This window comes from Dama dama, chromosome 10 (assembly GCF_033118175.1).
Source record: "Dama dama isolate Ldn47 chromosome 10, ASM3311817v1, whole genome shotgun sequence".
NCBI classification, from domain to species: domain Eukaryota; kingdom Metazoa; phylum Chordata; class Mammalia; order Artiodactyla; family Cervidae; genus Dama; species Dama dama.
In genome coordinates this window covers 9,900,822-9,928,677 of record NC_083690.1, presented here as the reverse complement: position 1 = coordinate 9,928,677, position 27,856 = coordinate 9,900,822, and positions in this window count along the sequence as shown.

Here is a 27,856-nt window from a genome sequence, read left to right as displayed (position 1 = left end):
TCAGCTATCTGGGGCCAGTATCCTGCATGCTTTCACATCCTGAGCGCCTTTGGGGCTTATCGTAGGGAGTGTCTGCACTCTGCTGGCCGCCAGATCACAGGTAGTCTTCTCCTTCCTGAGTGCCCTTGAGTGAGTGAGTGAGTGAGTGACACTTGCTCAGTCATGTCCAACTGTTTGCAACCCCATGGACCATACAGTCCATGGAATTCTCCAGGCCAGAATATCGGAGTGGGTAGCCTTTCCCTTCTCCAGGGGATCTTCCCAACCCAGGGATCAAACCCAGGTCTCCTGCATTAGGGCTCAGCAGTTCACAGAGGAGGGCTGCGATTGCTGATGACTGTGACTTCCTTATTTACTGATATGGCAGGAAATGCTTCATTTCTCATCTATTTCCTCCAGGTTCTGCAAACAGTTCATGGTATTGTTAAAAATAAATAGCTAGCATTTACTACTTATTACAGTCATGGGGAAGGAAGAAATTTTCCTCTCCCCTGCTAGGTTCTTCTGACTAGTCTAAGAATTAAATTGACCTGAGACAGATTAACAGAAGTAAATCAAACAAAATCAAACAAAAATTTAATAATATATATAGATGGGAGAGGGGCTTCCCAGATAGTGAAGTGATAAAGAATCTGTCTGCTAATGCAGGAGACACAGGAAATATGGGTTCGATCCCTGGGTCAGGAAGATCCCCTGGAGAAGGAAATGGCAACCCACTCCAGTATTCTTGCCTGGAGAATCCCATGGACAGAGGAGCTTGGTGGGCTACAGTCTGTGGGATCACAAAGAGTCAGACACAACTAAGCGACTGAACACACACACACACAAAGATGGGGGAGACCCAGGAAAACACCCTGACATGCTGCAAGCCCTCACCTTAAACATCATCTTGAACATATCACCCTGGAAAAATGAGCTGAAATTCCAAATATGAGGCTTGAGATCTAAGGGCCACAAATTATGGCATGGAGGGAATGAATTAGAGAGGGAAGGGGACTCCTTGGGGCCTGGAGTAGTCTAGGAAACTTCCAGAAGAGAGTAACTGTCACAAGAGAGCATGTCACATTGGGATTTGGCTACAAAATGCTATCATGGGATGAAAAAAAAAAAAAAACAGGAAGACTGTAAGACTTGGCTTCTCACCTTGGCCCTGCAGCTGCCCCTTTCTCTGTGGCCCAGGCAAGTCACATCCCCTCTTTGAAAAGTTGCTGCCTCTTTAGTCAGAAAAAGTCACTGGGACAAAAAGATCATTGTCACCAAGAGGCAGTTTTGCAAGGTAATTGAGAACATTAATGCAAGTTCATGTGCCCGGCACACAGTGAGGACAAACAAACTGAAACACCAGTTTGGAGCAGAGGATGGTTTACTGCAGGGTCAGTCAGGGAGCTGTGGGTGGCTCAGGCCCTAAAAAGCCCTGAGCTCCCCAAAGAATTTCAGCAAAGCATTTTTAAGAGCCAAGTGAGGGAAGGAGGTTGCAGGGTATGGGATCAGATGGTGCACAATTCTCTGATTGGCTGATAGTGAGACAGCAGTCACGGGGGTTAACCTTATCCCTCCTCAGGCTCCAGGAGGCCTAGGGCTATATGCTTATGGCCTCAGGTAGTTAACATCTTCCTTTTCTTGGGGGTAGAGGGCTTCAGCCACAAAACAACTCAGGAAACGTGCATCAAATACTATTACCTAGGTACTTCAGAGAGGAGCTAAAGGAGAGGATGTAGCAGAAGGTCTGTCCCCAACCTTCCCTCCCCAGCGCCCCCTCATCCCCAGCCAGGAAGGTCCCATGGGGTCCTGTCCAGTTACAAGGACTTTGGTTCTGGGGTGAGACACCCAGGTTCAGACCTGATCTAACAAGTATTAGCTCTGTGGTGTTTCTTTATCCTTAAAAAATAGGGTAAATAAAAGCTGCCATTTCATGGGGGTGGTTTTGAGATTTAAATGAGATGCTAAATATAAAACACTAAGCAGGATTCCAGACTCACTGTGTGTGCCTGGTAAGTCTCATCTATTGCTATCCTTTTCAGTGGAGGAGCAGAACCAACAAACAGAGTGGATTTCTAGGATTCACCAGAAAAAGCCTTCGTATCTGCTGATTCTTCAGGTCTAGATGGGGGCAGACTTTACTGCTTGGCCTAGAAAAGGCCCTGCTCCCCTGGGAGAACTTTGGAGAGGGATGACAGGAGAATGGTGGCTCCATTACCTAAGGAACGCCCCCATGTGTGTCTGGGTGTTTCAAGTCGTTTTTACCTGAAGATGACTCTCAAGCTAGACAGCCGTGTGTACCAGTTAGAGAACAGTCCTGAGCACGTGACATAAAACAGGAGAGATGGCTTTGTCAGGGAACTCATCCAGCCTAAAGTGAACGTGTTAGTCACTCAGTTGTGTCGGACTCTTTGTGACCCCATGGACTGTAGCCCGCCAGGCTCCTCTGTCCATGGGATTCTCCAGGTAAGAATACTGGAGTGGGCTGCCATGCCCTCTTCCAGGGGATCTTCCTGACCCAGGGATCGAACCTGAGTCTCTTACATCTCCTGCATTGGCAGGTGGGTTCTCTCCCATCAGTGCTGCCTGGGAAGCTCCTTGAGGTCTTGTGGCTGGACTCATAAATAAAACTGACACTATTGTAGCCATGCATTCCTGGAAACAAACTCACTCAGAAGGACGATGCAGATAGTGGAGTGCAGTTTATTACACCAGTGGGCCCAAGGCAGAGTCTCCTCTTGGCCAAGGACCCCAACCAGATTTTTTTGAAAACCTTATATACCCTAAGTATATGTGCCCAAACCCACCTCCCCAAATTCCCTGAAACTGGTCTGGACAAAAGAAAACAAGATACAATCAAAGTTAACCCATGATTCATATGCCTTAAGCCTAGGTAGTTACAGTGGACAATTATCAATAGGCCTGTGGGCATACCCCAATAAGCATAATAGAATGTATGATTCTATTCAGTTACACAGATGATTAGGGTTTTCTTTTAAGCGAAGGAGAGTCTAGGTACGAGCCCTGGGGCTCTTCCTTCCGGGGGCCTGGTTTTCCAGTTGATATGTCATTTCCATAGACACTGGGCACATAGCTCAAAGTCCACAGTCCGGCCCAAGATGGAGTCCTGCTTTCAAGAGGGAGCCTGTTCTGTCTGTTTCCTCCTTCAACACAAGACAGAGAAACAGGAGAAAAAGAAACAAATGTAATTTGTGTGCATGGAAATCTCAGAGAAATAGACATAAGAAGTGGCCAAAGCAGGCAGCTTTTTACACAAAGAAACAGAGCTTTTGTGAGAAATTGACGCAGAAACTCAGTTTTGGGTGCTTAGTTGGTAAGGAATTTTTTTTTAGATTTATTTTTTTTTATCTTTATTTTTGGCTGCACAGCACCTTTCACGTGGGAGATTAATGTCCTGCTTTCAGAAGGACAGAGAGAAAGTTCAGAGTGACCCTTTCACATCAGCTCTTTCCTTCAACTTCAATTCAAAATAATCAATATGCCATTGAAGGACATTTTGGGGTAGCCTTCCCTGGGCCCCAACATCTCCAAATGCCTGAGACCAAGAAGCACGTTCAGAAAAGGTGACCACAGACTATCAGATCTGAACAAATGCTAATAAGGGCCATATCCATCCCTAGCACTAACTGTTTAATTGTACTAATCTCTCCATAAACATCCTGTCTCATGAGATCCTCTCACTACCCCACGAGGCAGATACTGTTAGAACCCCCATTGCAGAGATGAAACAGCTGAGGTGCAGAGAGGTCAGGAAACTCGCCTGATGTCACACAGCCAGAAAAGAACCAGACTGGGAGAGAGTTCACTGGGGTTGCCCCAGGAAAGAGCCCCAGGTCATCATAGCCACGTGACATGGAAGCAACTCCCAGGAAATCAATGAAAGAAGAGAATGGATGCGTGCCTGGACAGACCAGGAAATTGAGGTGGAGGAAAAGTAAATCTGGAGGATAAATGAAAGACTGGGTTGGGGGGGGGGGGGGTGGGGTGGTAAACTGAATTTAGCAGAGTCATTGCCATCAACTCAACTCTTGGACGCAAGGCACTAGATTGAAGTTCTTAGCCACAGAGGTAAAACGACTACATCTCAACGTCATAAATTAAAACCCTACCCAGTGCCAAGGAGTCCTAGACCCCTTTGCTTGCCTTTTCATTTCATTCTTCCAAAGACACAAAAGAAAGGCCCTGAGGGTCTTTCTGTAATGAGGAGCAACCTATTTCTTGTTTTCATTTGAGGTTCCACCGACCCGTTGATACGCAGAGAAAAGTTTTCTAGGTTACTTTGCATCCTCACTTCTCTTTCCTCATGCCATTCCCACAAAGCCCGGTGTCTCGGAGTTAAAAAAAAAAAAAAAAGAAAGAAAGAAAAGGAAGGCTTCCCTGGTGGTCCAATAAGTAACAATCTGTCTGTCAATGCAAGGCATACCAGTTCAATCCCTGGTCCAGGAAGAGCTCACATGCTGTAGGGCAACCAAGCCCATGTGCCACAACTATCAAGTCCGTGCTCAGCAGAGCCTGTGCTCTGCAACTAGAGAGAAGGCACCGGAACGAGAGAAAGCCGATGCACAGCGATGAAGACCCTGCCCAACCAAAAATATAAATAAATAATGTTTTAAAAATCCCTAAAAAGAGGGTGGGATGTTTCGAGAGAACAGCATGTATATTATCTATGGTGAAACAGATCACCAGCCCAGGTGGGATGCATGAGACAAGTGCTCAGGCCTGGTGCACTGGGAAGACCCAGAGGAATCGGGTGGAGAGGGAGGTGGGAGGGGGGATCGGGATGGGGAATACATGTAACTCCATGGCTGATTCATGTCAATGTATGACAAAACCCACTGCAATGTTGTGAAGTAATCAGCCTCCAACTAATAAAAATAATTGAAAAAAAAAAATCCCTAAAAAAAAAAAAAGCAAAATAACCTCACTCCTTGTAGTTGAATAGCTCTTTTAAATTATTACAATCAAGTTTGATATTTACTCGAAAATAACAATAATTTACTCAGCACCTAATAAGTGTCAAGCCCACTGTGTTTACCAGTATGAGCTGATGTGATTTTAAGAACAGTCCCAGTGTGGTAAATAGTAGAGCTTATATTTGCCCAGTTGAGGAAACAGGTTCAGGTTATTAGCAATTAGGAGATGGCAAGAAACCCAGACCCTGGTGGGCTAGACACCACAATCTACACACTTTCCACCTTCTTTCTTTAAGCCTATATAGTTCTCATTCTCATTAGCCCATTATAAGATCCTGGGAAACTTTTAAAAATAACCAACGCCTGGGCCTTCATTCAGATCAAAAGAATGAGAATCAATGGGGAAGAGGGATGACTGGTCTTCTGACATTTGAAAAGCTCATCGGGTGATTTTTGTTTTTAATTGGAGTGAAATTCACGTAGCACAAGATTACCATTTTAAAGCGTACAATTCAGTGGCATTTAGTGCATTCATCACATTGCGCAGCCATCATGTCTCCCTAGTTCCAGAACATTTCCATCACTCCCAAAGGAAACCTTGCCCCCGTTAGCAGTCACTTCCCATCGCCTCCTCCCTCTAGCCCCTGGCAACCAGCAATCTGCTTTCTGTCTCGATGGATTTGCCTATGCCGGATGTTTTATGTAAGTGGAATCATGCTATCTCTGACCTTTTGAGTCTGGCTTCTTTCACTGAGCATTATGTTTCCAAGGTTCATCCCGGTTGTGGCATGTGTCAGAGCTTCATTCCTTTTCATGGCTGAATGGTGCAATAATTACGGAGAATCGCAGTTGCGGACCAAAGGGGAGCGTGATGAGCTACCCCAGGGTGTGTCTCTTTGGCAGAGGGATTATTCGTTTAGAGAGGCAGCAGATACAGGAGCAGCTCTGAAAGCTGAGTGGAGATTACTCTTTTATAAGAGACGCTTACACCTACAAGGGAAATCTCCAATTGCGGGGAAATCCCCCTCTCTGTATCAGGAAGAGAAGGGGGATTCTGTCAGCAAAGAAGGCAATGATTTCAATCTGCGTTGAAACTAGACCCTTGTTTTCTGCACTTTTGCTGGTAACCTCCCCAGACTGGTTCCCTCACCACATATCCACCCCCACCCCCGCCACCTCAACATCTTTTGTCTTTAGCTGGAAATGGTATCTTGAGAGTCCCTTGGACTGCAAGGAGATCAAACCAGTCCATCCTAAGGGAAATCAACCCTGAATATTCATTGGAAGGACTGTTGCTGAAGCTGAAGCTCCAGTACTCTGGCCACCTGATGCGAAGAGCCGACTCATTGAAAAAGATCCTGATGTTGGGAAAGATCGAGGGCAGGAGGAGAAGGAGGCGGCAGAGGATGAGATGGTTGGATGGCAAAAGCGACACAATGGACATGAATTTGGGAAAACTCTGGGAGATAGTAGAGGATGGAAGAGCCTGTCGTGCTGCCGTCCATGGGGTTGCAAAGAGTCGGACACGACTTAGTGACTGAACAACAATAAACAGGTGGCATTTAAGGTGGTGGCTTAGACCATTTTAGAGACTTACTCAGTTTTCCTGGGTCCTCCCACCTGTACAAAGATAGAAAGTGAAAAGTCAAAGTGTTAGTCATTCAGTCATATCTGACTCTTTGTGACTCTCAATGGACTGTAGCCCTCCAGGCTCCTCTGTCCATGGGATTCTCCAGGCAAGAATACTAGAGTGGGTTGCCATTCTCTTCTCCAGCGGATCTTCCCGACCCAGAGATCCAACCCAGGTCTCTTGCATTACAGGCAGATTCTTTACCGTCTGAGCCACCAGGGAAGTAGGAGATAGACATGTTATCAAACTGCTACTTTTCTTCTGTTAATTGTATTACAGGGAGGTCTCAGCCAAGAATCCAGAAGGGTGAAGGGGTGATTATCTCCCCCCTCCCAATACTAACCACACAGTCACCCTTTGAAGCCTGGGAGAGCATATGTTTGTATTTTCATTTTGATCGGAGAGAAACTCAGGACGTGTGATGTACATTTCTCAGGAAATCTCTCTACTTTCTCTCCCCCAAAACCAGTATTATCCTTACTATATGATGCTTTCCTGACAAACTCAAAAAACAAGCCACTTCTATAATTTGGGGGCTTTCTCCCCTCTGTTTTTGTTTCCATAACATCCACATAAAGCTCAGATGGACCGCCCCCCACCACCACCACCCATGGGGTGCTGTGGTGCATGTGATGGGGCTGAGGAAAGGGCTGTTCTCTTGGACCCTTATGTCTTGGTAGCCACTCTTTTTCCCACTTATGAAGATTTAGAAGCCCTTGACCATCATTCTTTCCTTCACTTCTTCATTCCACAGCACTAATTAAGCCGCTCCTTTTGTGGTGCTAGTGTTTTGTTTGGGTCAAGGGGGCCAACAGCAAATTCTTAGGGATTGAGAGCATCTTTGCCAAGAATTTATTTAATGCATGTTCACTACGGGAACTATAATAAATAGCATACAAGATAATGTCTCTTAATAAATCAATAAAGAAATAGCATACCCCAAACTAATAATGGCTCAAATGCTCAGTTGTATGTGACTCTTTGTGACCCCGTGGACTGTGGCCCACCAGGCTCCTCTGTCCATGGGATTCTCCAGGCAAGAATACTGCAGTGGGTTGTCATTTTTCCTCCAAGGTGTCTTCCCAACCCAGGGAACCCGCATCTCTCATGCCTCCTGCACTGGCAGGCGGATTCTTTACCACTAGCACTACCTGGGAAGCCCCCAAACTAATAGATTAACAATTAACTACTGTTCCAGGCCAGGGGGAGATGAAATTTAAAAAGTCCAAGTCTAGTCGGAGTGTACCTATGAGCTCGTTCTCAGGAGAGGAGCTTAGCCAGTCACCAGCTGACTTCAGCTTCTGGGGCAAAAGAAAACTTTCCTCCTTACGGGAGCACGTTGCTAGGGAGCAAATACAGGGGTGTCCTAGTGCAAGGCGATTTCCTTCTGGACCCACTGCGCAGTTCCTGTCACTGCTGGCAAAGAACTGCTTCGTTCAGACAGGCGCTCATGCTCCAGGGTCTTTGGAGACCTATTTAAACCAGCAAAGAGTCACCTTGCCCAGACCTAACACTCTGAAGTTGTGGTCAAACCTCTTGGTATTTAAAGGTCCCCTAGCTATAGTCAACTCCTCCATGTGGCCTGATCTCTAAGTCCCCTGCAGGGGCTTCTAAGAACCAAATATAGAATGACTAGTAACTGCACCACAGCTCTCAGGCATAGAGTTGAGCGAGATAAACCCAGGCCCTGATTTTTGAGGAGAAAACTGTCTAGTAAGGAAAGGCAGAAATCTAGACAAAAACAAAATATGTACCAGATACATTTCCCCCCACTTTTCAAAAGATTGCTTTACACCACTTTGCTTCTATGAAAGACCTTTATCACTACTGTAATAGGGAAGAACAAATCTGACTCCATATTGGATCCATTTCTTTCCCTTTAGCCTTTGTGTTCTATCGACTTGCTACATGCTAATCACTAAAGTGATGCTGCCTATCGCTTCAAGTACACATAATGGTCCATCTCCAGGAAGCCTGCCTCCCATGCCTGAGCATTAAGCTAAAATACCTTTGTTCAATCCACAGGAAGCATCCTGACCAGCCCACCTGTGAATGATTGCAGAAAAGAAGAAATGAACTCATCCCCTCGGGAGTCTGGTTGGAACCAGGAAATACTTGGTTTCTTATTTGTATGTTTGTTTTTATAGGAAGCTGTTTTCTAATAATATTTATTTTTTTATTCAGCTTCAATGGGTCTTAACTGTGGCACGTGGGATTGTCAATCTTCCTTGAGGCACGTAGGATTTTTACCTGTGGCATGGGTGGGGGGGGGGGGGGGGGTCTAGTTCCCTGAGAAGGGATTGAACCTGGGCCCCTGCATTGGGAGTGTAGAGTCTTAGCCACTAGACCACCAGGGAAGTCCTGGAAGCAAGAAATATTTCCAACAACTTATCATGTTTTTACTTTACCTCCTCACCTCCCCTCCTCTTTTTCTTCCCCCCTCCTCTTAATTCTAGGAAATAAACTAGCATCCAAATGCTGGCAAGATGGTTCTTTTTGCACACATTTAGAGAAAGAAATGGCAACCCACTCCAGTATTCTTGCCTGGAGAATTCCTTGGACAGAGGGGCCTGGTGGGCTACAGTCCATGGTGGTTGCAAAGAGTTGTACATGACTGTGTGACTATCACTCACTCAGTCCATCATCATCTTGGTCTGTTGGTTTTCCAAACAGTCACTATTCTTTGCCCCAGCAACTCAACTCATCTCTCAGTTTATCGGCACGTCATGCAATGGGCAGTAAGAACTTGGACTCAGTAACAGTCCTTTTTTTGCTAAGCAAAAGAAATCCAAAGAGGATTTCTGCTTTTAACCAAAAAAAAAAAAGTAGCTGCTTCTTCCTGTTAAGTTGTTTCAGTTTGTGAAGGGTTGTATAGGAATGCCCTGCTTTCAAACAGCAGGGTGAACTAGTAGCTAAGTGTTTACAGGAGAGAAGGAAGCCCCCAACTAGATGTGCACAACCCCTGAGAGGATGAGATGGGGACGTGACCTTGGCAGAGGGCAGTGCCTGTCAAATTTTAAGGTGTGTGCGCCACCAGGGACCTTGTAAACGTGCAGATTCTGACTCAGGTGAGGCGAGGAGCCTGCATTTCTAACAGGCCCACCAGAGTTGCTGCTGTGGTCCACAGGCCACACTCTGAAGGAGTGATGGGGGAGCTGGGGCTTAAAAGATGGATGGGTATCAGCTAACCAGGGAGGTCCCTTCTGAACACACCCTTTTGTCACTGCATTTGGAAGGAAGAGCCATTCCCTGCCGATCATTCAGTCCTGGACTTCAGCCTGGCAGACCTTGATGGAGAAATAGTTAGAGGTTTACAGCTTCCCTGCTGGCTCAGCTGGTAAAGAATCCACTTGCAATGCGGGAGACCTGGGTTCGATCCCTGGGTTGGGAAGATCCTCTAGAGAAGGGAAAGGCTACCCACTCCAGTATTATGGCCTGGAGAAATCCATGGACTGTATATCCATGGGGTCACAAAGAGTCAGACATGACTGAGTGACTTTCACTTTCACTTTTTAGGGGTCAAAGGTTTTTCGACCTTCGACCTAAAAGATTTTCCATCTTTTTAGAGCCATCTCATAAAGCCCTTGCTATAGGAGGGTCTGAAGACATGGGATTTGCATGGAGACTGAAGCAGTCAGCCTTTTAGAGAATTTCTGGTCCCACCCCCTCATTTTAAAATTAGAATCTGGGACTCTGTCCATCCTTTGATATTTCTTGGCATTTATTGGGCACCTGCTGTGTGTCAAGGTCCTATGCCATTGATGTTGTTCACTTGTGCAGTTCTCTGAACAATCCAGAAAGATTAGAATGAATATCTGCAGTTTATAAAGAAGAAAATATCAAAAAATGCTCATCGAACACCACACAATGAGGACGTGACAAACTGGATGGAACGCCAGTCCGCCAGCTCCAAAGCCAAGTTCTCTGCAGGGTGTCTACCGATCTGAATTTTTATTCTGGTGTCTGCTGACCTTTGAGTCTCGACTTGGTTAAAACACTCGATGCTAGAATAGAGACAGGCAAATGGGGGACTGGCTTCATCTCATGAATTACAAAATTCTTCCCTACCCAGCCCTCTTGCTGCAAAAACTCTTCCAGAACCATGTACTGTGATGACAGCCTCATCTGGGATTCTTCTGTAGCAAATTTGGGAGAAAAAAACAGAAGACTCGAAGTAGCTTAAGCAATGTCCCTAAGTGCCCCCAGCCCTGGCCCTTTTTCATCTCTCCTTGTTTCTACTTGGCTTTACCCCTCTTGCTGTCAGCGGCCTATGTCCACGAAAGCCATGCTGAGTTCAATTTTTTATTTTCCGGAAGATACGGATTTGTTTTGTAACGTGTCCTTTACCCCAGTCCTGGCACGCTTAGGGGCAATTGAGTCAACTGGCTCATTTATTAGGAGGTTCATGACAGCACATCAGACTACTGGCACTGATTTGAAAAGATATAACAGATTCCAAGCCCCAGACTGACCCTCGGGCACAGAGTGTCCCTTATCAAGCCAGTCTTCTCTGGACCAGCCTTGGGCAGAGGAAGCTGGTAATTTAATTAGAATCCGAGCTCTTTGGAGTGAAAAGTGATCATTTTTCATCATGGCTTCAAGGACACCATCTCTCTGGCAGCTCTCCACCTCTCTTCAGAGTCGATGGTCAGAAATCACCAGGAGCCTGATGGGTGATGTCACGGGAAGGACACAGGGTGTGCGGTTAGATGGAGCATCACCCTCTGAAGCCAGCATCCTGGACCCGTCAGGTCATGTCCCTGGACCTCAGCCTCCTAGTCTGTAAAGTAGGAAGAATCAGAAGTCCTGCTTTGACTCGTCAACACAGCATGTGAGGCACCCGCAGTGTCCTAATGAGGAGGGGGCCGTTAGCAAAGGGTGGTGGCTCCTAGGCCAGTGCCTGAGTTGGCTGGAAGAAACACATTCTTTTTCAACTGATGCTGCTCCAGTAATATGCACCAGGCACTGCTCTAAGATCCCCACATGCGTGCATGCATGCTCAGTTGTGTCCAATTCTTTGTGACCCCACGAACTGTAACCCTTCAAGCTCCTCTGTCCATGGGATTTCTCAGACAAGAATACTGGAGTGGGTTGCCATTTCCTTCTCCAGGGGATCTTCCCGACCCAGGGATCAAACCTGCATGCTTAACTCATTTAAAAAATTCACAGTCACTCTTTAGTGTGGGTGTGTTATCATCTCATTTTACATATGATGACCCTGAGGCTCAGAGAGGTCACCCAAGGTCATAGACCTGCCGTTGAACCCCAGGATCTCTGCTCTCAAACAGGGCACTGTAATGATGTTACTGCTTAAAATTGGAGGTACTGAGACCAGAAAAATAATAATAAGAGCTAATTTTCACCTTCTGCTTGGAATCAGCCAGGCACCTATGTCATTCATCTCATTTGTTATAACCCAATTAACTAAGTCTTGTTGTTACTACCATTTTACAGATGAGGAAACTGAGACCCAAGGAAGCTAATTAGTTTGACCAAGATTATGCAGCTGGTAAGTGGATTCAGCTCCCTGTCTGAGTGTAGAGCCTGAGTTCTCAACCTTTGCTGCTTGGAGTCCTAGACAGGCTGTTTTCTCTGTACTCCCTCTGGGTCAATGGAGAAGCTGCTGGCTGGAGCGGCACTCTCTGGAATAACCTCCCAAGGGCCCCAGGTCAGGGCCAGCTGTCCTGCACTGCTAGTTTGAGCAGCCCCAGAGAATGATGGTGGCAGAAGATGCTCAGAGATCAACCCACTGAGAACCCATTGTACAGAGGAGTAAACTGTGAATGGCTTCCCTGGTAGCTGAGTTGGTAAAGAATCCGCCTGCAATGCAGGAGACCCAGGTTTGATACCTGGGTTGGAAAGATCCTCTGGAGAAGGAAATGGCAACCCACTTCAGTTTCCTTGCCTGGGAAAACCCATGGACAGAGGAGCCTGGCGGGCCACAGTCCATGGGGTTGCAAGAGTCAGACACAGCTTAGCAAATAAACCACCACCAGACTGTGAATGGAGAGAAGACATTTGCCCAACAAAACCAGCACTCAATCCTCCTTTCAGGCTATGTTTTCTTAAAGAAAAAAAAACAAAGAAAGAAACTCTGTAATATTATGTAATAATTATTCTCCCAAAAATCTAAAATAAAGGAAAGGATTTAAGTCCACACATAACTGTAGCATTTTCTTTATAGTAACAAATAATATGTGAACCAATTCAATGGCCAGCAATAGGACTGTTTAAATATATTGTGGCAATATATGGAAATAACTCAAGTATCCATCGCCAGATAAAAGAATAAAGAAATGTAATGTATATACACAAGGGAATACTATTTAGCCTTCAGAAAGAAGGAAATGCTGACATTTATGACAACATGGGTGAATCTGGAGGACTCTGCATGCGGGCTCAGTCGCTTCAGTTGTGTCTGACTCTGCGACCCCATGGACTGCAGCCTGCCAGGCTCCTCTTTCTGTCCATGAGGATTCTCCAGGCAGTAATACTGGAGAGGGTTGCCATGCCCTCCTCCAGGGGATCTCCCTGAAACAGGGATTTCATCTCTTATGTCTTGCATCTCTTATGTCTTGCATCTCTTATGTCTCCTGCATTGCAGGTGGATTTTTTACCACTGAGCCACTGGGGAAACCTCCAGAGGACATTATGCTAAGCGAAATAAGCCAGAAAGACAAATACTACATAATTCCACTCATATCTAAAATAGTCAAACTCACAGAGAATACAATGGTGGTTTCCAGGGGCTGGAGGATGGGGGAATTCAATGGATATGAAGTTTCTTTTCTGCCAGATGATCAGTGCTAAGAGATGGCTGCACAACAGGATACCTCTAGTTAACAATACCGTATTGTGCATTTAGAATTTGTTAAGAGGGTAGATCTCAGTTTAAGGGCTCTTCCCACAAAGTAAATAAATAAAGGGATCCAGGCATTTTCTGCGAGGTGTTGGATGAATCTGTTACCTTGATTGTAGTGATGGCGTCACAGGTGTTTGCAAATATCCAGACTCATCCAATTGTATACATTTGCATGTACTGGCCTCTGTATATCATTCGTGCCTCAGTGAAACCAGTTTAAAAGTCACAGTGCATCCACAGAGTAGAATATTGTATAGCTGCTCTCAATAATTCTCTTCGGTCACCTCCACAAGGAGGCTGCTGACAGTTTAGGGGCTTCCCAGGTGGCACAGTGGTAAAGAATCCGCCTGCCTGTGCAGCAGATGCAGGAAATGTGGGTTCGATCCCTGGGTCGGGAAGATCTCCTGGAGGAGAAAATTGCAACTCACTCCAGTAATCTTGCCTGGAAAATCCCACGGACAGAGGAGCCTGGCGGGCTGCAGTCCATGGGGTCGCAAAGAATCAGACATGACTGAGCACCCACACAAGTAAGCTTTCATTAATGTTTGTGAAAAAGTTTAGGATGGGGTGGGAAATGTGTGTGAGGTCACTTGGATGGGGGAAAAAAAATCACGGGACTTCCCTGGTAGTCTCAGAGCGGTTAAGAGTCTGGGCTTCCACTGCAGGGGGCATCCACAAGCTCAAAGTATGGCCAAAATCCCTCCCCAAAACAAGAAGAATTAAGCCTTTCTTCTACTTTCAGTTAAAACCCTTCTTGTGCTCCTGGGACTGAGTCCTACTTCCTTTTTTAAAAAAAAAAAGAAAGAAATCAGAATTCAAAACTAATAGAGGTCAAGGTCATTGCCTTGAGGGAGGGAGTCACTTGATTATTCTGCCTCCTGATTTTGTCCCCTGTTGTCCAGTGTCCAATCGCTCTGCCCAGAGTGGCTTTTACCGCCCTAAGGTGACTTGAGCCTGTCAACCGGTCTCTACCTCCTCTGCCTGTACCTCAGCCCTGGTACCCTCACCTTCCACTTGGGCAAAAACAGCAGCCCCCGAGTTGGTCCCCCAAACCCGAGGTCTGCTCCCTTCATTCACAGCTCACGTCGCCACCACCGTGATCTTTATGAGACATGAACATGACCGCAGTCTTCCCTCGCCAAGTGCCGCCAATGGCTCCCTGTTACCCTCAGGACAAAGTCTGAACTCAACGTGACACCCAGAATCCCCCTGCAGCCTGACCGCGTTTTTCAGCATTTTCCATCTCTCACTCTCTATGCCAGCCAAGCAGAAAGTTCTGCCCGCCTCTGACCTTCCGGGCTCCTTCGAGCCCAGGGACCTGGTCACGTGGCCTTCCTCCCACCTAGCACACCCCCGCCTTCCTTCCGCTAACTGGTCCTTCTCTTCAGTTCAGCTGTTCCTCCCTCTCCCTGTCCCCAAGACTAGGTCAGCGTCCCTCACCAGGGCCCCAGCTCCCCCTCCCTCATTCATGGCGCGTTTGTCTTCTGTTGTAATTATCTGCTAGGATACAACCTCTGCAGGGACAAGATATTTCTTCTGGTCCAGCCACAAACACCTGTGCATTCAGTCGGCACTCAGTTTTGCTGAATTGATGCCTCAGATAGGAGGCTGGTTTGGGGGTCTAAATTCCCTAGCTATTTTAAGGGAAGGAAGTTTTAGGGGAAAACTTAAATGACCCATATCTATTGTATTTACCAGACGCTTTCCCCTTAAATGTAATTGTCTTTCCCACTGTACTATAAGAGGGCTTTCCAGGCGGCTCAGGGGTAAAGAATCCGCCTGCCAATGCAGGAGATGCAGGAGACGTGGATTCGATCCCCGGATCGGGAAGATCCCCTGGAGGAAGAAATGGCAACCCCCTCCAGTATTCTTGCCTGGAAAATTCCATGGACAGTGGAGACTGGAGGGCTACAGTCCATGGGGTCACAAAGAATCACACCCGAGCAACTGAGCACACACGTGCACTCTGCTATAAGAATTTAGCCTCTCCAAGCTCTGAAATGCATGCAACCCACCAGGTGTTCAAAGAAACGTTAAAAATATACAGAAGCCCAGGCACTACCCGCAGGGACTCTCATTCAGCAAGTCTAGAATGAGACACAGGAATCTGTATTCATTAAGCAGTCCTGTGGGGGACTTTGACACACACAGCCTCCCAACTTGGGGTACCACTGAAATATAGATGAGCCCAACTTTATGCTTGGCAGTCTGGAGCAGGTCTGTGCCTCCAATTCCTTTCTCCTTGGGTCCCACATTTTCTACCTATTGAGTGATACATACGTGTGAATTACCCTCCAGAGCTGGAGACTCACATTATTCTTTAGCCTGCTCAGAACAGAAATGCACACCAAGCCCATCAGACTGCAGAGCGGACGATCCTTCCTGCTTATTAAGGATATTATAGAGGCAGCTGGCCGACCATGTTAGTATGACAGGTCTATTTTCATATGGAAAAGAAAATTATAGAGAGGCATAAACATTTGCTAACTAGAGAGATGTTATTATAGCCTGCAAATTGCATTCAGATGTTCAGTAATACTGGAGTTAATGGATTTCTGAGAGTTCTTCAGCAAGCTGGCCCATCTAAGAAAAAAACCTTTTTTCTTTCTGTTTTTATTAAAAGGGTGTCACCCTACCTCCCGATGTGGGAAGGGGGAATCCTGAGTCTGTAGGGGTCTGGGGGCTGCCTGGGGACAACACTGCCTCTGCTTCTGTTAAGTGTAAGACTGTCAGGGAAACCCCTCCTGGGTCGTTGCAGAGAAATGAAAGAACAGAAAAGAATTACTGAGCCAAGACCTGTGCTGAGCACATTACATTCACATCTCATTTTATCCTCCCCACAACTCAGTGAAGTGGATTATTGCGTTTTCATAGACAAGGAGATGGAGGCACAGAAAGTTCAGGGGTCTTGCTTAAAATCTAACAGCTGAGAAGTACAAAAGGTGGGATTGGAATTCATACCATTCAGCCTCAGAACCCAGACTCTCTCAGTTAGCAAATTTTAGATGAGAGGTTTAAACAGCCTTGCAGGGCAGCTATTGTACCCATTTTACAGATGTGTCTCCAGAGGCTCAAAAAGTCACTTGTCCAAGAGACAGAACCAGGATGTGAACCAGATCTGCGTGACTTAACTCAGACTGCCTGTCAGCAGATACCGTTCAAAATCCTCCTGCACACCAGACTCTGAGATACAGCTGGGGGACACAACAGATACCACCCCAGCCCCTGGATTCATGCTCGGTGCTCCTCCGGGGCTCCCTCTGGCACAGGAAGCCCATGGAAAAGATGTCGAGGCTGTTATCACTGATGATCGTTGTGCTCTCTCTCCCCTCACTCTGCTCATCTTGATCCACATCGCTTGGTCATCAGGAACCCCCATCCTGGCCCCCACGTAGAATCTGACCCAAACAGTCCTCCCCACTTCACCTGGAGGGCCACTTCCAGAACATGAATTCATAAAATCCCATTATGGTCAGTGACCCTTCTCCTATTGGGGAAGCCATTGACCTTTAGAACCTCTCTTGCATCTCCTGCATTAGCAGGTGGATTCTTTACCACTGATACCAACCTGGGAAGCCCCAGAATTGTGAGAGAATAAATTTCTCTTGTTTTAAGCCACTAAATTAGTGTATATTTATTACAGAAGCCCTAGGAACTGATATACTTGCCTTGCTCCAAAAGGTTTTTATAGGGTCTATTTATACGTGCCTTGTTCCAAAAGGTTTTTATAGGGTTTATTTAATACAAGATAAAATCAGGAAAAGGATATAAAATAAGGATAAAATTAAGGAAAAGGACATGGAGAGTGTAGAAAAGATGGAGATAAGAACCATCTATATAGACAAATTGGAAACTGTGCTAGACATGAATGGCATTGTTGGGTTCTGAACTTCCTAGCTACTGAAGAAAAACAAATAACCCCGACATCATAGATGAGCCACTGTTTCTATAAGAAACAAACATAGTCACACAGAATGAGCTCTGGTAACTGAGTGGGGTGAAAGTTTTTAAAAAGAGAAAGAGTCTGTTGCGACTTCTCTCACAACATTCTTAATAAAGAAGCTTCCTTGTAAATATTTGTTGAAAATAATCAAGAATTTTCCCCTTTGAGGCAATGGTTTTTAGAAAGTAGACAAACCCTCAAGTTTCAAAACTCAGAGCAGAGAGAAATGGACCTAGCATGTCCTGGAGATAAATTTTTTAAATACATGATATTAAAATATTAAACAGGCCTCCTAGGGACACACTTCCTGCGGCTTCCTGCTCAGACCCTGGGCAAGCATCCTGACTGGTGATTGTGCTCGCTTCCCCAGGGGTAGCAGCACAAAAAGTCAATTGTCTCAATCTGCCTTCAGCATCTCAACCGGGACTCTGAGCCCCAGGCTAACTCAAGAGTCTACTCTCCACAGGCCACGTTTCCCATCTTCCCTGAGGGACTCTGCATCTAAATTCATTTGTTTCTTTATTTGTAAATTCAACCACGCTTTTGCTGGTCAGATGCAAGCCGGGACAGAGGAGCTAGGAACCCAGCGAGGAGAAGAACAGATTGGATGGGATGGGAAACGGAGTTCCCAGTGCCAGCCAGAGCGTGCTCAGCTGTGTCTGATTCTATGTGACCTCATGGACTCTAGCCCCCACCAGGCTCCACAAGCTCCTCTGTCCAAGGGATTCTCCAGGCAAGAATATTGGAATGGGCTGCCATTTCCTCCTCCAGGGGATCTTCCCAACCCAGGGACCGAACCCACCTCTCTTGCATCTCCTGCATTGGTAGGCAGATTCTTCACCATCTGATTCACCTGGGAAGCCTAGTCCTGTGGCTGGAAAAGGGCAGAGGCTCAAAGGTCACCTTTCTTCTCCAAACAAATTTTAGGAGCTACAAGGCTTACCGGGTGATTGTGGTCATGTCGAAGGTGTATCATTCTATTCAGTTCTCTCAATGGATGACTCTTGGGTCACATGTTTTTGTTTTTGTTTTGACTCTACCATGTGGCATGCGGGACCTTAGTTCCCCCACCAGGGATCGAACTTGTGCCCCGTGAAGGGGAAGCATGAAACCAGGTAAGTCCAAAGGGTCACAAGTTTTTGAAAGCTGGATGATCAGACCTCAGCTCCAAAGAAGTTCTCTGTATTTATTAAGCGAATAAATGAACAAATGAATATAAGAAATCAGTGCTTGTTTTTAAGATAAATTTCTTGTTTTTTTTTTAAATGTAATTTTAATGGATAAAAGTAATACATGCACATATGGACGTATATAATACATGCACGTGTGGACAGACTTATGGACAAGGGTAGGGGAGAAGAGGGAAAGGATGAGATAAATGGAGAGAGTAGCATGCATATACATGCATATACACTAATGTGTAAGATGCATATACACTAATGTGTAAATAGATAGCCAATGGGAATTTGCTCTATGATTTAAGGAACTCAAACCCGGACTCTGTAATAACCTAGAGGGGTAGGAATGGTCGGGAGGCGGGAGGGAGATTCAAGAGGAAGAGGACATATGTACACCTATGGTTAATTCATGTGGATGAATGATAGAAATCAAGCTCATATTGCAAAGCAATCATCCACTGATATTTTTTAATGTAATTTTAAATGGATAAAATTAATATATGCACATAAAAAGTAATACATAAAAATTCAAACAGTACAAAGTACATGCGATGAAAATTAAGTATTGATCCCATCACCAAGTCCCTCCTCAGTTTTCCCTAGAAATGGTCACATTAATGATGAAGCTGAGTAGGATCCGTGGGGCCCTCCCAGGTACAAATCCTTTCTGTGATCCCCCAATTCTTGAAAAAGGTTTCACTCAACCTCCTTGACTTTTTCTGAGTTCCAAAGGGCAGGTTCAAATAGGTGCTAATCAGAAAGGGGGGCTTCCCTGGTGGTTCAGTGCTAAAGAGTCCACCTGCCAAGCAGGTAATGCAAGTTCGATCCCTGGGTCGGGGAGATCCCCTGGAGAAGGAAATGGCAACCCACTCCAGGATTCTTGCCTGGGAAATCCCATGGACAGACAAGCCCGGTGGGCTACAGTCCATGGGTTTGTAAAGAGTTGGACTTGGCTTAGTGACTAAACAACAATAATGTCCCTCCCCAAAGGAGCTTATAGTCTAGACGGCAATCAGATGCTCAAACTAGGAACTTCAGTACTTTGTCTTATGTACCAAGAGAAAGATGCTGCAGAAAAGGTCAATGTAGATAAAGTTCCAAGGACACTTGGAATTGCTCCTTGGGAGCAGTGAGGAATGCTTCACAAACTGAGCCTTGAAGAGTGACTAGGAGTTTTCTAAGCACAGGAGAAAAGGCAGGCGTTCTAGGTGGATGGAGCAGCATGGTCAGAGGTGGGGAAATATTGGAACCTGATGTACATCGAAGAGATCAGCAGCCTCTTTCCCCAGTTATCACCTGAATTCTTCTGACCTGGGAGTATGGCTGCTTTAGGGTCTTCCCTGGAGCTCAAACAGTAAAGAATCTGCCTGCAACGCAGGAGACCCGGGTTCGATCCCTGGGTCAGGAAGATCCCCTGGAGAAGGAAATGGCAGCCTATTCCAGTATTCTTGCCTAGGAAATCCCATGGACAGAGGAGCCTGGCGGGCTACAGTCCGTGGGGTCACAGAGTCAGACACGACTGAACAACTAACACTACTGCTACATGGCTGCTCTGGGGCCTCCCAGCTGGCTCAGTGGTAAAGAACCCGCCTGCCAATGCGGGAGACACAGGAGATGCAGTTTCGATCCCTGGATTGAGAAGATCACCTGGAGTAGGAGGTGACACTCCACTCCAGTATTCTCGCTTGGGAAATCCCACAGACGGAGGAGCTTGGCGGGCTACAGTTCATGGGCCTCAAAGAATCGGATGCAACTGAGCACGCAGGCAGGCATGCGCACACGTGAGTGCTTGGAGAGATGAGCCCACAGGATGTCCTACAGCTCTTGGTGACGTGAGGGTGTTTGCTTCCCTCAACACTATGTTGATTGGTCTCTAGACGCTCCTTGTACTTGATGAACTCACTCCAGAAACACATTCGACCTTCAGCAGTGGTGACAGAAGCCCTACCTGCAAGTCACTAATTTACTGTGAATGAAATGATCTCTTTCCATCATTAGGACTTAGCTTGTGAAACTTGCTCTGATTGAGTGCCTGCCCTTCTAGCCTTTGCCATGATCCTGCTCTTCCTCCCTCCTGGGGCCCCTGCTGCACAGAGGTGGGGCAAAGGAAGGCTCATAAGCAGAAACTGCATTCAGAGGAGGTAACACAAAGGCCGCATTGCCAGCATGTGAAATGAAAACATGTGGGTGTCAATCCTCTTGGCAGTGACCTCTATAACCTTATTTTCAGAGTGGTCACCTGAAGATCTCACCTGGAGATATTTCAAGTGACTCAGATACAGGGCTTCCCAGGTGGTGCTAGTGGTAAAGAACCTGTCTGCCAGTGCAGGACACATAAGAGATGCCAGGTTCGATCCCTGGGTCAGGAAGATCCCCTTGAGGAGGGCACGGAAATCCACTCCAGTATTCTTGCCTAGAGAATCCCATAGACAGAGGAGCCTGGCAGGGTCCATGGGGCCGCAAAGAGTTGGACAGGACTGAAGTTACTTAGCAGCAGCAGATATGGGGAAATATTACTTACCTGGGGAGATAATATGACATGTAGAGAAAGCTCTTGAATGTTTGAGTCATAGAGGACAGGTTTCAAATTATGGCTCTGCCACCTAGACATACTCTATAGGGATTCATTGGGTGCAAGTGACAGAAAACCCAGCTGAATCTTACCTGGAGTGGAAGGAAAAGGGTCACCCCTCCAGTGCTGAAAATGTACCAAGCTCTTCATTACCACCAAGATTTTCAACTACTATTTGCTATCTTTTGAATGGTCTCCATTTTCTCAACCCTCCACTGGGATAATGTACACGTCTCTATTTTATTTTTATCTTTGGCTGTGCTGGATCTTTGTTGTGGCGCCAAGGCTTTCTCTAATTTCAGCATGTGGGCTTAGTTGCCCTGCGGCATGTGGAATCTTAGTTCCTTGACCAGGGATTGAACTCATATCCCCTGCATTGGAAGTGAGGCTCTTAACCATTGGACCACCAAGGAGGTCCCTAACATATCTCTTGAGATCATAGCTTAGAGATCACCTCCTCTAGCAGGCTGCAGTAAGCCACCCAGACTCACCTTCAGCTACTGGAATGCAAGGGCCTGACAGTGCTCACCTCCAAGTCCCTGTCCAGAAAATGCCTCCAATCAAAGAGAACTATGGACTTCCACAGTGGCTCAGCGGTAAAGAATCCGCCTGCAATGCAGGAGCCACAGGAAACAGGTGTTCCCTCCCTGGGTCGGGAAGATACCATGGAAAAGGGAATGGCAACCCACTCAAGCATTCTTGCCTGGAGAATCCCATGGACAGAGGAGCCTGGCAGGCAACAGTCCAGGGAGTCGCAAAGAGTTGCACACAACCGAAGTGACATAGCATGCATGCTCACAAAGAAAATTATCCCACCCAAAGTCACTCCACCTTCTTGGGGCCAACCCACATCCACAAATTGTCCCACATGGCTATATAGCAACCTGACCACTTTGTCTCAAGGAAGGACAACCCCTGGGACCATCCCAGCTCCACAGCTCACTTCATCCAGATGGATCAGCAGAAGCTTTATTGCTCCCACATCACAATTCACACAATTCTCCACTTTTTGGAGACATGGCGGGAGCCCCAACACCCCAAAAGTCTAGGTCACGTATCAGGTCCAGGAAACTTTCAGCTGCGTGTCACCAAAACCCTAACTCAAAATTATTCAACAATTATGACATTTATTGTCTCCCATGGAGACTCTAGGGCTTCCCTCGTAGCTCAGCTGGTAAAAAAATCTGCTTGCAGTGTGGGAGACCTGGGTTTGATCCCTAGGTTGGGAAGATCCCCTGGAGAAGGGAAAGACTACCCACTCCATATTCTGGCCTGGAGAATTCCATGGACTGTGTAGTCCATGGGGTCACTTCACGGTTGGTCAGCTCATCAGCTCAGTGACATCTTCAGAGACCCAGATGCTTCTCCTCCCTCTGCTTGTGCATGTACTCAATCACTCAATCACTGTCCCGACTCTTTGCGGCCCCATGGGCTGTGAACAACCAGGTTCCCCTGTCCATGAAATTTTCCAAGCAAGAATATTGGAATAGATTGCCATTTCCTCCTTCGGGGGATCTTCCTAACCCAGGGATCAAACCTGCATCTCTGGCATCTCCTGCCTTGGGGGGAGGATTCTTTACCACTGCACCACCTGATGTTAAATGCTAATTTCATCCTCAAGCTGTCACAAGATAGCTGCAGCAGTTCCAGGCATCGTGCCCAGATATGACCATGCCTAGAAGTAAAAGAGAGCCCATCTTTCCCATACTGGGAAACAGTATGATTTTCCCAGCATCCTCTCAGTTAGCCCTTGTGCCCTCATTGGCCACATTTGGGTCACATGCTGATTCCTGAACCAATCACTGGCAAGGAGGATCAGGTCCACACAGGGATGGGGTATCCACCCCATGAGAAACCTGGCAACAGGGGAGGCATGGAAACCTGACGGATATTAGGGTTTTTGTTACTGAAGAAAAGGGGAAATTCATGAAAGGTGGACCAGCAAGAGCAGCATCCTCCTTTGCGTCCCTTGGCAGGCTGTTCCTCTCCTTTATGGGTGCTTAGTCACTTCAGTCTTGTCTGACTCTCTGTCCATGGGATTTCCCAGGCAAGAATACTGGAGGAATAAGTTGCCATGCCCTCTTCCAAGGGTTCTCCCTGACCCAGAGACCCCATGTCTCTTAGGTCTCCGGCATCAGCAGGCGGGACCTTTACCACTAACACCACCCGGGAAGCCCCTTTTAACACGTCCTAATTCAGTGAAGAAATCTGCCTACTTCCCTGCCTCCCTTATGAAACAAAGCTCTGTGTGATCAGACAGTTCACCTGTCCATGCTAGGCACTAGAAGACCCAATGATGAGAACATCAAAGCCCCTGTTCTTTGAAATTTACATGCAACAGATAAATTGAGAGTGCAGTGTAACATCAATGCTAAGTACTAGGAACAGAAATAAAACAAGAAAAGATAATTAGGAGTGATTAGGATTCTCCTTCAGAAAGTGTGTTTCAAAGAAGACTTCTCTGATAAGATTACCTTTGAACTGAGACTTGGATGAGTCGGAGGAGGGAACCACATCTGTGCTCAGTGAAGTGTCCTCCAAGATTAGTGAACAGGAGGTGCCAACGCCTAGAGGGTGATTGCCTTGTTCACAGAAACCCGGTGGCACTAATGGTAAAGAACCCGCCTGCCAATGCAGGAGACTTAAGAGATGGGGGTCCGGTCCCTGGGTCAGGGAGATCCCCTGGAGGAGGGCATGGAAACCCATTCCAGTATCCTTGCCTGGAGAATCGCATGGACAGAGGAGCCTAGCGGGCTACAGTCCATAAGGTTGCAGAGTCAGACACGAAAGAAGTGAGTTAGTATGCATGCAGATACAAAAGCCCAGAGCATGATTGCCTCATTCGCAGAGAAACCAGAGGTCAGTGTAATGAGCAGAGGCTACGTTAACACCACCTCATAGAAGCACAGTGTGCTTACAAATGTAATTTTCAATTTTCTAGTATCTACAGTTTTAAAGAGGTGAAAATAACCTGAACATATTTTATTTGAGCCAATGTATCTAAAATATTATCATTTCAACAGTAATAACATGTGAAAGTCTCAATGAATTATTTCACATTATTTTATTCCTATTGTCTTCAAATATGGGACTGTCACATCCACTGTGTATTTCACACTCACAACGTATCTGAATTTATCATTTTATTTCTTTATTTTTGGCTGTGCTGGGTCTTCATTGCTGTGTGGGCTTTTCTGAAGTTGCAGAGATGGTGGGCTCAGTAACTGTGGTTCCCAGGCTCTGAGCACAGGCTCAATGCTTGTGGCACATGGGCTTAGTTGCTCTGAGGCATATGGGATCTTCCCGGACCAGAGATCGAACTCATATCTCCTGTATTTGCAGGTGTAGTCTTTACCATTGAGCCACCAGGGAAGCCAGCACATCTGAATTTAAACTAGCCATATTCTAAGTGTTCCGTGGCCAGATGCAGGCAGTGTAGGTCAAGGACATAGAGAACCTTACTACATAGTTTCAAAATACAGGGCTGGATGAAGCTCAAGCTGGAATCAAGATTGCCAGGAGAAATATCAATAATCTCAGATATGCAGATGACACCACCCTAATGGAAGAAAATGAAGAGGAACTAAAGAGCCTCTTGATGAAAGTGAAAGAGGAGAGTGAAAAAGCTGGCTTAAAACAGAACATTCAAAAAACTAAGATCATGGCAGCCAGTCCCATCACGTCATTGCAAATAGCAAGGGAAAAAATGGAAACAGTGACAGACTATTTTTGTGGGCTCCAAAATCACTGTGGACAGTAACTACAATCATGAAATTAAAAGACACTTGCTCCTTAGAAGAAAAGCTATGACAAACCTAGACAGAGTATTAAAAAGCAGAGACATCACTTTGCCGACAAACATCTGTATAGTCAAAGCTATGGTTTTTCCAGTAGTCATATATGGATGTGAGAGTTGGACCATAAAGAAGGCTGAGCACCGAAGAATTGATGCTTTCCAACCACGGTGCTGGAGAAGACTCAAGAGTCCCTTGGACTGCAAGGAGATCAAACCAGTCAACCCTAAAGGGAATCAGTCCTGAATAGTCACTGGAAGGACTGATGGTGTAGCTGAAGCTCCAATAATTTGGCCATCTGATGTGAAGAGCAGACTCATTGGAAAAAACTCTAATGCTGGGAGAGATTGAGGGCAGGAGGAGAAGGGGACAACAGAGGAAGAGACGGTTGGATGCCATCACCGACTCAATGGACATGAGTTTGAGCAAACTCCGGGAGATGTTGAAGGACAGGGAAGCCTAGCGTGCTGCAGCCCATAGGGTCACAAAGAGCCGGACATGACTAAACAACAAGCTGGGAAGCCACTGGAGGGACTTCAGCAGCAACTTGACTTCATTTATTTGTTTTAAAAGGATTAGTGTGGCTTTTAGCAGGGATTTTTCTCCTATTTGCATCAAAGGAAGAAATAGAAATAGACTTATAGACAGAGGGGAAAGAAAGCATGGGGAAGAATAGATTAGGAATTTGGGGTTAACGGATACACACTATTATATACAAAACAGATAAATAACAAGTACCTATTGTGTAACACAGGGACTATACTCAATATTTTATATATAATAGCCCACATGAAAGTGAAAGTGTTAGTCATTCAGACATGTCTGTCTCTTTGCGACCCCCTGGACTGTAACCCACCAGGCTCCTCTGTCCACGGGATTCTCCAGGCAAGAATACTGGAGTGGGTGGCTATGCCCTCCTCCAGGGGATCTTCCCAACTCAGGGATCGAACCCCGAGTCTCCTGCATTACAGGCAGGTTCTTTAGCATCTGAGCCTATATGGGAAAAGAATCTGAAAAAGAATATACATATCATTTTATGTACACCTGAAACATTGTAAATCAACTCTACTTCATAACTAAATTAATTTTTAAAAAGAAGCTGAGTGACAAAAAGTCACAGGAACTAACCACTGCCCCTGAATGCAGAAGGGGCTGGACTCACAGCATGGATGAGCTACCCTAGAGCTGCCCTAGGTCTGTTCCCACCCCATCCCTCCATCTTTGAGGGAGGGGGAGGTGCAGGAGCTGGGGTGGGGAGGGGGTGACCTCCCGCAGATGGAATTTCCGTGAGGGAGGCTGTCATTCACTCAGCTGTCTTCCTTTCAGAGTCTTCTTTTGCTGATCCATAAGGGAAATCACAAACAGTATTTGCTACAATTTGTAGAAAGTCTCTGGAAAACCATCCCAGACTCTGGGATGCTGTTGTCCACCCTGCATATGCTAGCCCAGTGCTTCTCAGGCGTTTTCAGCTTAGGGATATTGTCCTGCAAAAAACTCATCAACTAAGGCCCAAATCAGACCCTCTTCAACCTACACATGGGTTCAGTTCTGTCAAGTGTTCTGTTGAGTCCATTTGTCACAAGGTCCCGAGAACCCAGACAAGTGACAGATACACATCCCTGCAAGTGAAGTCAACTCTGATCTGCTGACTCATCTTGTTCTGTTCTGTGCTCAAAGAAGCTTCATTCAAAGATGTTTACATGATGACCTTCCTCTTTTTATCATAAATAAGACATGAGTCACCTTCATAAATAAACCATGAGACCTAGAGGTTAAATGGCCTCACACAATGGTTCACGCCATCAGCTGGTGCTGGGCAGAGAGAACCCGCCTTTGCTCTGGTCGGCAGCTTTGTTCATTTCTAGAAATTTCTAGGTTTCTACATTAAACTGTTTCTAAACTCAAATGAGGACAGATCAGAGTGCTGTTGATCCAGGCCTGATTGGCCATTCTGATATGTTTTCCTTCAAAGTGAGCAGCTCTGATTAACATAATTTGAAAATCCTCCTACTATTACTGCCCAGTGTCTCAAAAACTCCAGGCATCCAAATGTGGTCTCACAGTTTTCCAACAGTTTTATTAAGGAATTTACATACCATAAAATTAGCTCATTTGAAGTGCTTATGCAGGCTTAGTCGCTCAGTCGTGTTGGACTATTTGCGACCCCATGGGTTGTAGCCCACCCGGCTCCTCTGTCCATGGGATTTTCCAGCCAAGAATACTGGACTGGGTTGCCATTTTCTCTTCCAAGCGATCTTCCTGCTCCAGGAATGGAACCTGTGTGTCTGGCATCTCCTGCATTGCAGGTGGATTCTTTATCCACTGAGCCAACTAGGAAGTTTTAAGTGAAGTGTCTCCAATGTGAATTGGGCTTCTTTCCAACATGGTGGCTCAGTTACGAGGATGAACTTCCCAAGAGAGGAAACAGAGTGGAAGCCATGTCCCTCCATGACCTCCCTTCAGAAGTCGTGCAGCATCGTTTCTGCTATGTTATCTTCCTTAAAGCCCAGCCCATATCCAAGAAAAGAGGAATCAGATGATATCTCATGGATGCTAAGTGACAAAAAAAATGTGTGGACATGTCTTAAAACCCACCACAGTCCACCCTCAAGCCATGAATTACTCATAGTCTTCCCACAAGCAAAACAGAGGCACTGTCTCCTAAGATCCTACCTCCCGACAATTTTTAGTAGATTTAGGGAATTGTGCCAATACCACCACGATCTGATTTCAGGTCATTTTTATCATCCCCCCAAAAGTGCATCCCCCTTTTCACCCACAGATCCAGGCAATCATTAATCTACACACTTAGATTTTCCTTTTCTGGACATTTTATATCAGTGGACTCACACACTATGTGTCATTTTGTAGGTAGTTTCTTTCACATTGGGTGATCTGTTTGATTATATTCTTTGCAGCCAAAGATGGAGAAACTCTATACAGTCTGCAAAAACAAGACCGGGA